Here is a 15,889-nt window from a genome sequence, read left to right on the forward strand (position 1 = left end):
AATTTCCAACAGACTGATAAAACAAATATTTTATCAATTAATATGGAAAAAATTTTTTTACATGAAACCAATTAAATTAATTAAATTAAAATTAACAAAATTACCCAGTATTCGACAATTTTTAACCAAATAAATAAAAAAAATTTTTTTTACTTTACATGTGAAGAGTTTGATAAATTATAAATGTAATTTTTGAAAATATTTCCGCAATAATAATTTATTTTTGAATAATTCAAAATGGAAAAATAAAACCAATCCCTAAAAAACATTTTTTAATGTAGTGAATAATAAATGAAAATTAGCCAAAAGTAACTAATTATTTACTAAATTAACTGAGTAGAATAACATGTTTTGTTGTTTGCTAGACTAAAAACCACTAGTAGTATCTTGAAGAATTTTTTTTTTATTTAAGCTTGTTAACAGAGAATTAAAATAATTAATATATTCATTATTTTTAGAGCGTATATTTTCCGAGTGCATATGCATATGCACACTTACATTAAAGAATAAAGCAAAACTTTCTTGCACCGTTATTGTCTTGCTCATGTAGTGTTACGCAATGTTTAAAAACCACTTTTATTCAACTTTCATTAAAGAAAAAAAAAAAATCTTTTTTTGCCTCATTATCTTACTCTGCGTTAAAGATTTTGTAACTTCATGTACCATCAAGATCGTGTTTTCATTTGGGTTAATGTCCTTTTCTTTCCACCTAATTGTTGTATCCATATCATTATTACTCGTTGTTTTTTCTAATTATTTTTTGCATAAAAAAAATGTATACTATTAAATATTTAATAAAAATTCAATTTTTGATCAATTATTATTTTCATCTAAAATTAATTTTCAAAGAAACGAATTTGAGATTAAAATTTTTAAAGTTGTTTTTTTTTTTTTTTTTTATTATTATTAAAAAAAATTTAATTATCTTTTCATATTTTTTACAGACGTCATTAATTAAACTTTTTTATTGTAAAGAAAAATTGCAACATTTACATTAAGTAGTTTATGTTTAAATTTAATTTTAATGATTTGAATACAATCTCATTCAAGTTACCAGAATTCTAAAAAAGCATAAATTAGCGAAAGATACTATTACGTTAATTCATGAAAACCGAATAATAGTCTTGCAACAATTAATATAAAATAATGTAAGTTAATACAAACAATTGAATAAAATATCTCTATAAACGGCAAAAAATATAACATTTCAATTTAAAGAGAATAATAACTTATACAAATGATTGTAGCATAAAAAAGTGCTTTTACACACTGAATAGTCATTGTCATTTTATTTTTTTACATAATAACAATGAAAACGAAAATAATATGATAGTGTCTAGTCGGCGTTATGACTGAAGAAAGACGTATATGTAATCTTATAATCAGTTTGCGACTTGAATCATCGTCATATCGTTTGGTCTCTTTACTTTCAACTATACTGAATGGAAGAGACCTGGGTGTAGCGATACCAAGACACTCCAGTCAGCAGAGTTGCCCATTCAACGACTATAGAATGGAAATAGCTTGTGAAGACGATGACAGCTAAAACGAAAAAAGATTAAAAAAATGTTAATAAAAATAAAAAGAAAAGAAAATCCCGGGGATAAAAAGATAATCTCTTTTGTCATTCAGCAAACGCGCATTAACGTTTCCGTCTCGTGAAATTCTTTAACGTTCTATTCGTGATTCATCTTTTTTATTTAAACAAATGAAATTATTATTCCTTGATATTAAAAGTGAAGATACTCGTAGAACGATTTGATTTTGATTGAAATTAATAGACTAATAAAAACATTGAGATAATTAAAACATTTGGATGTAATTACAAAATTAGTCATGTATTTAATTGGCAATGTAAGCCGGAGTTATGTCGTCGAATAAATTTACCGAGGCAACGCTTCATTCGTTCTTTAATTAGACGATAAATTTCATTTCTATCATTAAAGTAAAGCGAATTACTTTATTCTCCTTCTCTCTTTCTCTCTTCTAGCTCGTCTCTTTGGTATCTTATCTCAACGTGTTCAACGTCGTATTTATTATCTCTCTTGTTATTCTCCAAAAGATTCACGTGCCCCATTAGCCCTAAAATTCACTGGATTTCCCTCTGGACGTATTGCCGCTGAGTTTAATCTCCCACCAATTTAATTACCATTTTAATTAGTCTAAAACTATTTTAATAAATGCATGCGTTAATGCTGAAACTTATTTCATACTTATAACAATCATAGTCATAATTACAATCCTAGTAATGGTTATTTAAGTATCAAGCATTCATTTTTGCATGCGATGCCGTAAGCGCCAATTGTTAACATTGTATTTGGGTTTTACTCTTACCTGAAAATTTAAAATCGCATTTTTATGGACAGAAAAAAAGGTTCACTTGCCAAGAAGATATTTTTCTCCCTAATTATTAACTTGAACGAAAGAAAAAATTTTTTTGACACAACAAATTACACTTTTTTCAACAAAATTAATTCTCTTGCTTTAAAAAATACGTATTTTGATCCAAGAAAATTTATTTAACTCAAGAAAATCTTCCTTGTCTTGAGAAAATTTCTCTCTTGCTCCAAAAAATTAAATATCTCGATAGAAGTAAATTTTCATTAAAATTTTTATTGATTAACATGTCAAATGGAAAGATCAAATAATATTCAATCATTTTTTTTCATTCAATATGTGTAATTGCACGCTAAAATAAAATAAAATGGATATCAAATATTCAAGAGGGAAATTTTCTCAAGATGAGAAAATTTTTTTCTCAGTTGAAGTAGGTGGCGCTGCTTCCTAAAGTATCTAAAAATCTTGATCAAATATAAAAATTTATTGTATCAAGTATTTATGGTAGTTTGAATTAAGAAAAAATTACTTCCATCAAGAATGGATTTTCAAGAAAAATTTTTACTTCGGCCAACACAACTTCGGTCTTCCTTCAGGCACCCGAAAAATTTCTTGAACCAAGAATTTTATTCTCCAATCAAGAAATTTTTCTTCCTATGTAATAAAAGTTCGCCTAAACAATATAATAAACACAATAATTGAGAGTCAAATTTGTAATCGACTGATAAAAAAGATTTAAAATTAATTAACCAAAATTGTCATGTGAAATTTTGTTTTTGTTTTTCAAAATATACATTGCTTGTTACGACTAAAGTTTAAAGTTCAAAGTTGAGCTACTTTTTAATTGATTAAATTTTCATTGAAAAATAGAATAAATTTGTAGGCTTGTAAATTTTTTTTTTTAATATTCTAAATAACTTAATTGTTGAAAAAAATTTTACTGTAAAATTTCTATTCATTAAATTGATCATCAAACTATTTATAGCATACGCGTAACTAAAGACTAAAAAAATAAAATAATATCGGTTATATGTGCGTGTGGATAAAATATCGTAGACTAAGTGAAGAAATATAGGGGCATGAAGTAATCTAAGGCATGATGCCGAACTTGGTCTGAGGTCTCGGTATTTCATCGTCTGTGGTAACGTCAGAGAACCACCAAGGACGCGAGAGCAGATCAAAAGCCTAAGCAAGCAAAACTACTGTGCGTGGATTTCATACACTCTTACTTTTTCATATATATCTATATCTACAGCTATATATTACGTCATACTTGCGTAGTGTATCTTTGCAAGGCATCTGGCGCCAGGGGCACGTAAATAACTTCCAAAAAAAGGCAGGTGTAACCTTGGCTTAATTCGATTTGCCGATTCGAGAGTTTTTTCTTTTTTTTTTTTCGACTACTGTTTAGTTGCAGTTGACAATTTTATAAGTAAGCCTCTGATAGGACAAAATAAAATGAATATTATTTGAAAGAAGAATTAATTGGATATTGAATTGACCCAAATAATTTTTCGTCCTATTATTATTAAATTGAACTATATTCTGTTATATTAAAATTAAAGTGGAATTGTTGCTGATATATTTAAAGTACAAATTGAATTTTATTTATCGAATTCAACATGCTCAAAAGCTTTGAATTTTTTTTGATTGAACAAAATTTGTTTTAGAATATAATTAATATTTTTCTTTATACATATATATTTTTAATTAACGTTTTATAAGAAAAATTGAATCATAGTAGCAGCTGTCACGACCTCCTACCGTTTAATAATTCACCAGCCGTGAGAAACGCAAAAGTGCGAGCACAAAAGAGGACACCCTGTCATTCCTTGAATGGCTACTAATTTGCGTCAATTGCTTTATAATTGCGAGTACATGTGTATATTCAGATCATATGAGCACTCTGAGAGAGAGAGAGAGAGAGAGAGAGAGAGAGAGAGAGAGAGAGAGAGAGAGAGAGAGAGAGAGAGAGTGAATGTACCACGGAGTTGTGTATTTGTCATATAATTTATATTCTCCATACACTAAGTATACCTGTGCTGTGATATATGCTCATGTACACGTACATATGTGCATGTATGATGATGATAATACTGAAAAAAAAAAAAAAATAAATAAATAAAAAATAAAAAGTACCTCTTCACCTATATTTTCCACCCTTCTAACTGTTTTAGTTTTATTTTCACAAACTTTTATTTCTAAATGCTCATTTTTTAGTTTTACTTTTTCCGCCGACAAATTAACAGTTTTTACATTTAACACGTCAAGTTCAAGTTACCAAAAAAAAAGATTTTTTTTTTTCGTAAGAAAAATCTTATCTGTAATTTAATTAAAGTTTTGGAGTTTCGAATATTCTGAAGTGCGCACCCTTTAACTATAATTTATTTCAGTTTATAAAAATTAAAAATATCTTAAGAGGGCAAGATTTTGACTTAAAGTTTAAAAGATAAAGTAAATTATAAATTATCTTATTCAGTATTTTAATTTTTGCATTTTTTTTAGCACTGATAATTATTATCGTTTTAAAAAGACATAAATCTTTAGAAGAAGAAAATTACCATTTTTAAAGGGCATAATATTTTTATATTTCATTACATTCGATTTATACTTTCAATACTGAAAAATTTGCTTCCTAAATATTGCAAAAAAATTATTACTGTGTAAGATTAAAAATTACAGTATGTATTTAATGCTGCAATTATTAATGTTTCATTTTTTTTGTGAAAGATTAAAAGTTGTCATTGAAAAAAAGAAAAATTATTTCAATCAATAAAAAATAACGATAAATTATCTGAAATTTTTCTTACAGTTGATTTCTATTTCCGATTTTAGTTAAAGAAATGAAAAATAAAAATAATAAAAAAATGGTATAGAATTGGAAAAGTGTCTCGAGGACATTGAGATTCGTCAAAAGGTTTTTTCAGAAATGTGAGTTTGAGAAAAATCGACTCGACGAATAAAAGAGAGTAGAATAGAGAGAGGTGATAAAAGTATATATCATGGATTCAATGCAAACTTCGACTTTACCATACGTCTTTTACACTTTTATATATCTTTTCTTTTCAATTTTTTTTTATTTTATTTTATTTCATTTCACATGTATTATGTATACATATATAAATTTATATTTATATTTTTATTACAACTTTTTCCATCACTTCTTCCTCCAATGTAGTATCATGTCCTTTTGATGCGGTAACCTTCTCACTGTTATACTTCAATACCAACGACATTTATTTATCAACGATCGGCGATAGATCTATAAAGAAGTGTCCGAGTTTAGTTTAGTTTTCTATTTCACAACTATTCCACGCGAATTTATAACCATCAGTATTTTCCCTCAGGGTACCTACATACATTATTTTATACCCCGGAGTTGTTCATCTCTACTCCGATGAGGTGAATTTATAAACTTTTACCGTCATAAAGCTTCCGGAGGCGCATGCACCGGGAATACGAATCATTTTCGCGACAGGTTAACTGTCTCGTCTCACACAACAACAACAACACACATTTCTTCTATTTAAACACACTTTTCTACATAAATGCAATAAACTTCTACGTATTCTTTTAATTGAACAAAACCAAATGAAACTAAACATACACAGAAAAAAAGGTTCAGTTGAGCCAAGAAAATATTTTTCTTCCTAATTATTTTTTTGAGCAAAATAAAAAATTTTTTTTTGACACAAGAAATTTCACTTATTTCAACAAAATTATTTCTCTTGTTTTAAAAAATACGTATCTTGATCCAAGAAAATTTTTTTAAGTCAAGAAACTCTTCTTGATTTGAGAAAATTTAGCCTCTTGCTCCAAAAAATTTAGTTTTTGATAGAAGTAAATTTTCTTGTCTTGAGAAAATTTCTCTCTTGCTCCAAAAAAATTAAATATCTCGATAAAAGCAAATTTTCATTAATATTTTTATTGATTAAAATATCAAACAGGTAGATCAAATAATATTAAATCATTTTTTTTCATTCAATATGTATAATTGCATGCTAAAATAACATAAAATGGGTATCAAAAATTTAAGTGAACAATTTTTTCAAGGTGAGAAAATTTTTTTCTCAGCTAAAGTAAGTGGCGCTGCTTCCTGAAGTATCTAAAAATTCTGATCAAATATTAAAATTTATTGTATCAAGTATTTATGGTAATTTGAATTAAGAAAACATTACTTCCATCAAGAATGGAATTTCAAGAAAAATTTTTACTTCGGCCAACACAACTTCGGTCTTCCTTCAGGCACCCGAAAATTTTTCTTGAGCCAAGAATTTTGTTTTCTAGTCAAAAATTTTTTCTTTCTGTGTACGTATTGTTATCTTTAAAAAAAAAACATAGTATATGTTTATATTTTTTCTCCCCTTCTGACGTGATCTGACGTGAATCGAGTCATTGCGACATAGAAGGAAGTCTAAATCGTCGACGGTATCACTGCAGGAAGTTAAAGACCCAACCGAGATCCAACAAGGGGTTTCTAGAACATGTAAATCTACGTATATATACTTATAAATATAAATACATATATATGTATGTAGATATATAGCAGTGTGCCAGCAGTGCTATAGATAACTATGCTACGCCGTGGTATCGTGGTATAGTATGGAGACTGTATAAGTGTACTTACGTGTGAAATATTGTTATTGCATACACACGTGTTCGCGTGAGAAGGAAAGCCTCAAAGTCGATAAACTACGTTATCTAATGGAACTTTCAGTTATACTTCAGAAACCTCCTGACATTTTATGCGAAAGCTCACTCACATTTCGTCTTTTATTTTTCTACTATTGTTGTACGACTGGAGCTTTATTGTTAAATAAAAATTTTTTTATTGAGAGTCTTTGCAAAAATTCATGCTTAGAATTTTTACTTTTTAGCTCATAAAAAAGTTAATACAGTGAAAAAAAAGTTTTTGAGTAAAGAATATTATTTAAAAATATTTTTTTAAGTTTTAAATTGAGAAGAAAAATTTTTTAATCAAAAGTTTGAATAAATTTTACTTGATTTAAGAATTTTAAAAAAATTAAAAAAATTTTTCTTAAATTGAGTGAATTTTTTAATCAGTGTCTTAATTATTGCAACTAAAATCAATGATTATTTAAATAAAAATTACAATTTTTTTAGGACTGTCTTTAGTGAATTTTTCAGTTGTCAAATTTTAAATTCAAATGTCACTTCTAAATCCCGTTTTTTCCAACCCATTAAATACTACAAAAGAAAAGTCTGTTTTTAATTCCAAGTAAAGATAGAAACTAAAAGTATATCTTTAAAGCGTGCAATAATTAAAAGTTTAAGTTAACTTAAATTAACTAAACATTTAATTAAACATGAATTTATCGCCGGAATCTTTATTAATAATTACTTTTCTCAAAGAACAAAATTGAACTAAACTTTAAATTTCCGAGTTGTTATAATAATAAATTCAAAAATCTCAGTAAAATTATAAATTTTACTTTGTTTCAATACTCAACAAAACTTTAAAATATACAACAACAAATAATAAAATAATTAAAGTTTGTTGTCATTAAAAAGTTGTGCAAACGTTTTAATTGTGTTGATTACTTAATGTTAACAGATAACACAAGTATCTCACTATAAACTTTGGACAATTTACTTATCCAAAAGTTTGTGTCGCCGTCTCTAGTCTCTAGTCTCGGTGCATGTATATGTCTGTATATAATATATAACATATAATAGTCTTGATAGCGCAACTCTATATCTGTATATACGCTTAAAAGTATAAGTAGAAGTAAGAGAAGAGTTAAAAATAATATTTAACTAAAAAGGAATCTGATGAAATCTTATATCTGTAGCATTTGGGTTGTGTCTCTCGAGGCGTTTTCTCTGAGTACGGAAATTCATGCCAGAGTCATCCACTAGCACTATAATAACTACACATCGACTTAGAGTGGTGGTGGTGATCGTCGCCAAGTACTTTGGTGGATGCTCGTTAAGCTCGGAGTAAACGCCTAGCCGTTGAAGGGTTGAGGGTTGATACTAGAGGAGGTGAAGAGAGATTGAACAGGGTACCTATATCCGTCAGGCATGTCAGGTCTTGTTGATAGGCGAACTGTAGACGACGAGACTCTGACTCTCTGGACTACTTTGCTTCAAGGGTTCTCATTATCATCAGCTCTATCAACTATTTCCTCTTTTCCTTTCGGTTTATCTTCAGGTATAAATATATAGACATAGATATATCTATATAGGCACATATACACTCAATGCATAGGGTCATTTTAACGTGCAAGAGAACAACGCACTCAACTGCGGAATGAGAGCCGACTACGACTACGGGAGTAGGAAATCCTCAAACGGATCCAGGGAAAACTGTTTAGGCACTTGAAAACGTCCAACAAACACACTAGCTATTGCCTCCGGGTTCTTCTCCACATCCCACATCCGGAAGACCTCAGACCTCAGTTCTCCATCCTGTTTGTGTCCTTTCCGTCAAAAGTTACTCCCGTTCCGGGAACCAGAAACAGCATCAGCATCAGCATTAGCATCAACCTCAGCCACTTCTGTCACAATACACACCAAGTGTTTACGTAGAAGTAGCTTTGTTCTTCGCATTCTGTGTAGAGCAGTGTGTTATGTGTTATGTGCTGTGTGCATTGTGCACCACCGTCTATTAGTCCCCTTCCAGTGCAGGAGTATCTGCGAAATAGAGGTTATCATTGTCAGTTTTAGTTTAGTTTCTGCTTCTCCAAAGTATAATCCACTATTAGATATTGTATAATATAAGCCAGTTTAACTTTTTATACACACACTAGGTCTAATACTAAACTCGGAGCTAGTTATACTGTACCTTACCGGACTTCCTTCTATTCCCTTGTGACTAACGTTCAATCTCCTACGTTTCATTCTCTTTACGGTCAGAAACTTGACCGATGCGGTCAAAACTTTGGATTATAGTTGTTACCAAAGTATAACAAACTTTACTAATCAAATTCCGGCGGAAATACTAGTGTCAGAATGATGACAATTTGGTGAATACACTTTAGTCTCTAGTCTCTTATCTCTAGTCCTGCAATCTAGATTGGATAACTTTTGATTTGAATTTTCATTGATTGAATTCCATCAGCTGACAAATTGCCGTTTACATGCGACAACATTTGCTCTTTTCTTCCCAAATATTTAACAGCATAATCTACAAAGCTAGTTGTGCGTTTCTGCAACTCATACATGCTCAAAGTCCGCGCTCTGTTAATGTGATACAAAGGCAAGTGGTAAAACAATATAAATGGATTAATACTGGTTTTAACCAAACTGTCGGACTTATTCAAACAACTGTCTTTTCTATATAAATAATAATAATAATAATAATAACAATGATATTATCATTTTCTTTTGGAATGGTTTTTTTTTTGGTCGGTTAGTGCGACGGACGGACAAGCACACCATCTGTGTTGTAGCTTTGTGAGTTTTATGTTCATTTTTTCCCACATTTGCGACAGACTACTATGCAGTAAAGTGAAGTTATTGTGCAGTTACTGTGTACGAAAGCAAATACTGCAACTACTGGGACGACAACGGTTACCATTTTATTATACTGGCAATTAGCAAACACACGCCACTCAAATGTGTTTACTTCAAGTAATTTCAGGCTCGGCAACTTTGGTAATTACTTACGAGTTTTCCCAAGCTAACACTCATAATATATGTATATATAATATAAGTGATATTCTCGCTCACTCTTATACATATATGGTAATACATTGTGTGTAATATTAAATTTAATGCGTAAGAAAATATATGTTGAACCGTGAGACGACTTTTCGAACGACTTTTCGACTTTTATGATTGCATAACGGCTTTTTTGTACCGGCTTTTGTATTCAAACCTTTAGTACGCATTTAAATACAAAACATATGACGTCTTTTCATGACAACATATTAAAATGATAATAACAATTATTATTATTATTAGTATTGTTAAATTTAAACAGAAAGAAAAATTTCTTGATTGGAGAACAAAATTCTTGGCTCAAGAAAATTTTCGGGTGCCGGAAGGAAGACCGAAGTTGTGTTGGCCGTAGTAAAAATTTTTCTTGAAATTCTATTCTTGGTAGAAGTAATTTTTTCTTAATTCAAATTATCATAAATACTTGATACAATAAATTTTTATATTTGATCAAGATTTTTAGATACTTTAGGGAAGCAGCGCTACCTACTTTAGCTGAGAAAAAAATTGTCTCACCTTGAGAAAATTTTTCTCTTGAATTTTTGATACCCATTTTATGTTATTTTAGCGTGCAATTATACATATTGAATGAAAAAAAATGATTCAATATTATTTGATCTTCCTGTTTGATATTTTAATCAATAAAAATATTAATGAAAATTTACTTCTATCGAGATATTTAATTTTTTGGTGCAAGAGAGAAATTTTTTCAAAACAAGAAAATTTACTTTTATCCAGAACTAAATTTTTTGGAGCAAGAGGCTGAATTTTCTCGAACTAAGAAGATTTTCTTGACTTGAAAAAATTTTCTTGGATCAAGATACGTATTTGTTAAAGCAAAAGAATTAATTTTGTTGGAACAAGTGAAATTTCTTGTGTCAAAAAAAAATTTTTTTTTTCGCTTAAGAAAATAATTAGGAAGAAAAATATTTTCTTGGCTCAAGTGAACCTTTTTTTGTGTGTATTGAAAGTAATTGATATCTTAATGTACTCAGTAATAATTAACGTGGCAGTTCTGAAAAATAAATTTTGTCTACACAATAAAACTTAACTGATATGCTACTTGATATCATCAGTAAACTATGTCGTCGTATAGTTGTTGGTAGTCGTATGGATGCAGTTGATGGCAGGCTAGAGTCGCGGTATCCATTACGCCGGAAGTCTCACCCGACTTCCGTTAATCGAGATATCGTGTTTACTCACTATACTACCATCGATTTATTAAACAAAAAAATTTAATTTAATAAAAATAACTTTCTATAAATTTTCATGAAAGTAATATCCAGTTACCCCATGAACGCTTACAATAAACCGAAATACTCTGACAGTTTTCTATTTTCATCTTTTGATGGATGATACTTTTATAAAAAGATTAGAAAAATAAAAAAATAAAATAATGATAACGATTATGTAGGTGCACTTTATAGACGAGAGAATTTTTAATATAAATTACACTATTTTTTATATTTTACGTCTAAAGCTCTTAGAAGTATATTTTATGTTATTTTTGATGCCTTCTAGGCAGAGGAAGCTTTCAGTAATTTATTCCGTAGAAAAATTCAATGCATTAACAAGATGATTTTAAAAGATTAGCGATTAAAATTATTATCAAAATACGCGACATTGAAAAAAATGATGAGAAACTTTTATTGGAAATTTAATTCTATGTGAAAAAGTTCTATCAATTTTTCAATTATTTAGATTAAATTTTAATTAAAAAATTAACTTTAATCTGAAACAATGAATTTTAATTGAAAAAGAAATTGACAAGAGCTCACATTCAGTATGTATTTAAAGGTAGATAATTAAAAATATCGCAGTGCATATACATCATACTGTTAATGCATATTGAGATTATCGTGTACAATATTTCTGAAACATTTTCACACTGAAATTTTTACACCATAAACTTAACAGAAATAAACTTATTTTACAGAGGATGTATACAGCTAATCGCAAAGTTATAGAGTAAAGATGTTTAATTAAAATATTAGCCACACAGAAAAAAAGGTTCACTTGAGCCAAGAAAATATTTTTCTTCCTAATTATGTTCTTGAATGAAAAAAAAAATTTTTTTTTGACACAAGAAATTTCACTTGTTTCACCAAAATTAATTCTTTAGCTTTAGAAAATCCATATCTTGATCCAAAAAAAGTTATTTAAGTCAAAAAAATTTTCTTGAGCCAAGAATTTTGTTCTCTAGTCAAGAAATTTTTTTTTCTGTGCAGCTAATTGCAAAGTTATAGAGTAAAGCTGTTTAATTAAAATATTAGCCACTATAAAACATACTTTATTAGCTAAACTGATACATTTAAATCCCATTAAACATAGCTACGCAATTAACTAGCAATACAATTACAAATGCACGTACATTACTATGTATTTAATTTTAGTGTGTACGCACATATAATACATATATTATACATAAGTTTTTAACAAGTTATATCGACAAGTCAGTCGTGAAAATTTATTACCACACGTGTAATACCATTAATTGCTCTCACGCGGATGCATTAACTCAACTTCATTGCTTTTTAATTGTTATTTATACTTATATCTATAATAACGGTCTGTAATTAGCAATTATTTAAAATTAAACAATTATAATAGCTCTTTAAAGTGAAGACATATCATTTAATGAATTTTTCAGCTTATACTAATTACTAATTACTAATTACAAATTACGAGTGATCAATGATTGATGATTGTTTTATTTTTTGTTACAGGTGAGTGTCCACTTTACCTCTATAACCGGCTATACACCACTGATACTATCCACGACTATTGTGTCTATCAACTTTAACGAACTTTAACGGCCCTAGAATTGATAAATAATTAATAATAAAAAAGAGGAGGAGAAAAATCGTTGTTAAAATAAAGAAAGTAACGAGGTAAGATAATATGATACTTTATACCCTCGTGTTTGTCTAACTCCGATAAATGTCCGGAAAATTAGTTAATTAATTGCAATTTATTGTTTAATAACACACTTGCATTGAATTATTTAACTAAACAAAATTGTTTTCAAAATTTTCATTATTTAAAATTAACGAGCTGTTTTGGATATCTTGTTTCAAATTATCTGTTGTAAATAAACTTAATTATAATCTACCACAAGATTATTATGAATTATGATCTAATTAGTTAATTACTAGATGGTTGACGGGGTCAAGTAATCCAGAAAAAAAGCAATTTATGTTTTAGCTTACATAGTTGATTTAATATTTAATTAACAAAGTGTTTTGTTATTTACTTCACTTTCAAGGCCGTGCAATTCGAATTATTGACTTAATTATTTATTTTAGTTTTTAATTCTTTTGTTTTTATTTATTTATTGATTTTACGCGCGAATTTTTTGCAAACAGAAGAATCCAACTAGAAATTGTTCTCTTGAATTAATTAAAGACAAGCTTGTTTTTTTTTTATGTTTTTTAGAGATTAAAATCAAATGTTTTTGTAACTTTTTAATATCTGTTAGAATTCATAGTGTAATTTCTCACATTCGATTAAAAGTTTGCAAATATTTGAATTAAACAGCAATTTTAATTGGAATAACAATGAAAAATTTTAATAATTTGAATTGCTCGAATACTCTGAACCTCCGAAATAGTTCAAACAACTTGAATAGTTTAAAGTACTCGAATAATTTAAAAACATGACTAATTCTTCGATTACTGACTAAGAACACTACAAGTTACTTTATGTTTTAAACGTATTAGTGGCTGCTTAACAATAGATGGAAAAATATTTTATTTAAGCGAAGGGGAAAAAATGGGGACGCTAAAAAAATAATGAACTTGCAAACAGAATTAGCGTGATTCATCATTTTTTTACTTTTATCTGGTATTTATACATTTTCATAAAACAAAATTTCGAATAAAAGGAAAATTTGCTATAATTATCGATTGAAAAAACTTAAAATATTTTTCTATCCCTTCGTTTTCTCGCCCTACTATTACGTGACTACTTTTCCAAACATTTGTATTGAGTAGAAATGCAAACTTTAGAATTTTTCTTGAATATATTTATTTAAAAACACAAAATCGCTTATTTTGTCATTTCGAATGACAAACAGCGGTAAATTTAGTTTGGATTTATTCAAATTTTTTTTTGGAAAAGTTTCATTTTGAATTCTTATGTTCTTAATCGCCGATCCCATCTTTTTCTCGCGTCGCAATAACAGCGAGAAACGGTACTATTCTTGTTGCACTCGTGATGATAAAGCTAATTGCAATTTTATGTTTTTCTTTTGAACCAATGAAAATTTTGAAAAAAAAAAAAAAAAATAATACTCTGATATTTAATAGATAATTAAAAAATCTTTTATATAGCAAAGCGTTTTTTTTCGAAAATCTTCATTGTTTAGAAAAAAATTAAAAGCTGCAATCACACACAGTAAAAAATTTTGTGTTAAAAATTTTTGTTAAATATTTAACACTTTTATGTGTAAATTTAACATTTATTGTGTTAAATTAACAAAAAAAAAGTGTTAAGTATTTAACATAATAATTTTTAACACAAAATTTTGACGCATTGACGCAAAATTTTTTACTGTGTAGGGACCGGCTCTTAAAAGTATTAGAATTTAAAATTCTAGATACTTTTTACAGGTTAGAGAATTATTATCGATGAAAAAAACTAAAAATCTCAATTTGAATTTTTTTTAATTTTTTCAAACAAAGTTTTATATAATTTTGGTTCGTAAAAAATTAAAAAAAAAATGAACCGTCTCGTTATTTCAAATAAAAAATTCATACGTAACAGGAATTTGATAAGGATTTAATGATATAAAAACTGAAGTTAGCTCGTTCTCGGAAAACGATAAGTAAAATATTCGCCCATGCGCAATGATACGTACTATGTATACATTCGCGAAGTTTTTTTTATCCATAATTGGTGTATGAGTTCAGATCTGATTCTAAAGAAGTTTTTTTGTCAGTATGATTTCGGTCAAAAAAAATTATTCCTTTAAAAATATCCTCATTTAAACTAAAAAAAAAAATGTAACATTAATTTTTATAATTTTTCATTTAACAAGAGTATAAATTCGAGGGACTTTAATATTAATTAATATTCAGTATTGTCAAAATAATTACACAGTAAAAAATTTCGCGTCAATGCGTCAAAAAATTTTGTGTTAAATATTTAATACTTTGTTATGTTAATTTAACACGATAAATGTTAAATTAAAATAAAAAAGTGTTAAATTAACACAACGAAGTGTTAAATATTTAACACAAAATTTTTTGACGCATTGACGCAAAATTTTTTACTTTGTATTATTGAATATTAATTAATAATACATGATAGATAAAACAATTAATAACTGATATAATTTATTATATTAATAGATTGTTAACATTGCAAATTAATAAGACAAAGGTTGGTGAATGAGGTTTATCGTCTTGGCATAGTGGAACATGTTGTTCGGTTTTGCACCCTGAAATTAATCAATGTCTTGTGTGCACACATTGAGATACCTTTTACCACCAAGTATGCCCCTATATTTTAAGTAAACGTTACCCACGTATGTGTAGAATGTTCATGGTTAATATTACAATGAAAAATAAATTGAATATTTAGCCCAAAGTATTAATAATTTAATCAACGTCAAACTTTGAACAATATTTTCTTCAAAAACAATCAAAATCTAATTTAATTTTGTTTTTCGTAGACTTAATAACCGGTGACAGTAATTTAATAGAAACAGCGCTGTCGGAGTAATTTATAAGACAATGCATCAATGCATCAGCGGATCATAAATTGTTCTAAAATCTAAGGAAGCGGAAAAATTAAATTTAAAAAAAAAAAAAAAAAGTTAGTTAAAAATTTAAAATAGAATAAAGAAGAGTGATGGCGAGGAGTAAGG

The 15,889-nt window shown here is 28.0% G+C and overlaps 1 protein-coding gene across 3 annotated transcripts in view; it reads left to right on the plus strand.

Moving 5' to 3' along the window:
- Brat (tripartite motif-containing protein brain tumor) overlaps nucleotides 1–15,889 on the plus strand; it is a 136,830-nt gene that overhangs the window by 73,174 nt on the left and 47,767 nt on the right. For 2 of the 3 annotated variants that reach the window (XM_074253263.1, XM_074253262.1), the window contains exon 2: nucleotides 12,747–12,911. The exons of the other annotated variant lie outside the window; for it this stretch is intronic. The gene's annotated coding sequence lies outside the window, so the exon portion shown is untranslated. The remainder of the gene's footprint in view (nucleotides 1–12,746; nucleotides 12,912–15,889) is intronic. 3 annotated transcript variants of the gene reach the window in all.

This window comes from Cotesia typhae, unplaced genomic scaffold (genome assembly GCF_013202065.1).
Source record: "Cotesia typhae breed Kobodo isofemale line unplaced genomic scaffold, CoteBio_Ctyphae scaffold_13, whole genome shotgun sequence".
In the NCBI taxonomy this organism is placed as follows: Eukaryota; Metazoa; Arthropoda; class Insecta; order Hymenoptera; family Braconidae; genus Cotesia; species Cotesia typhae.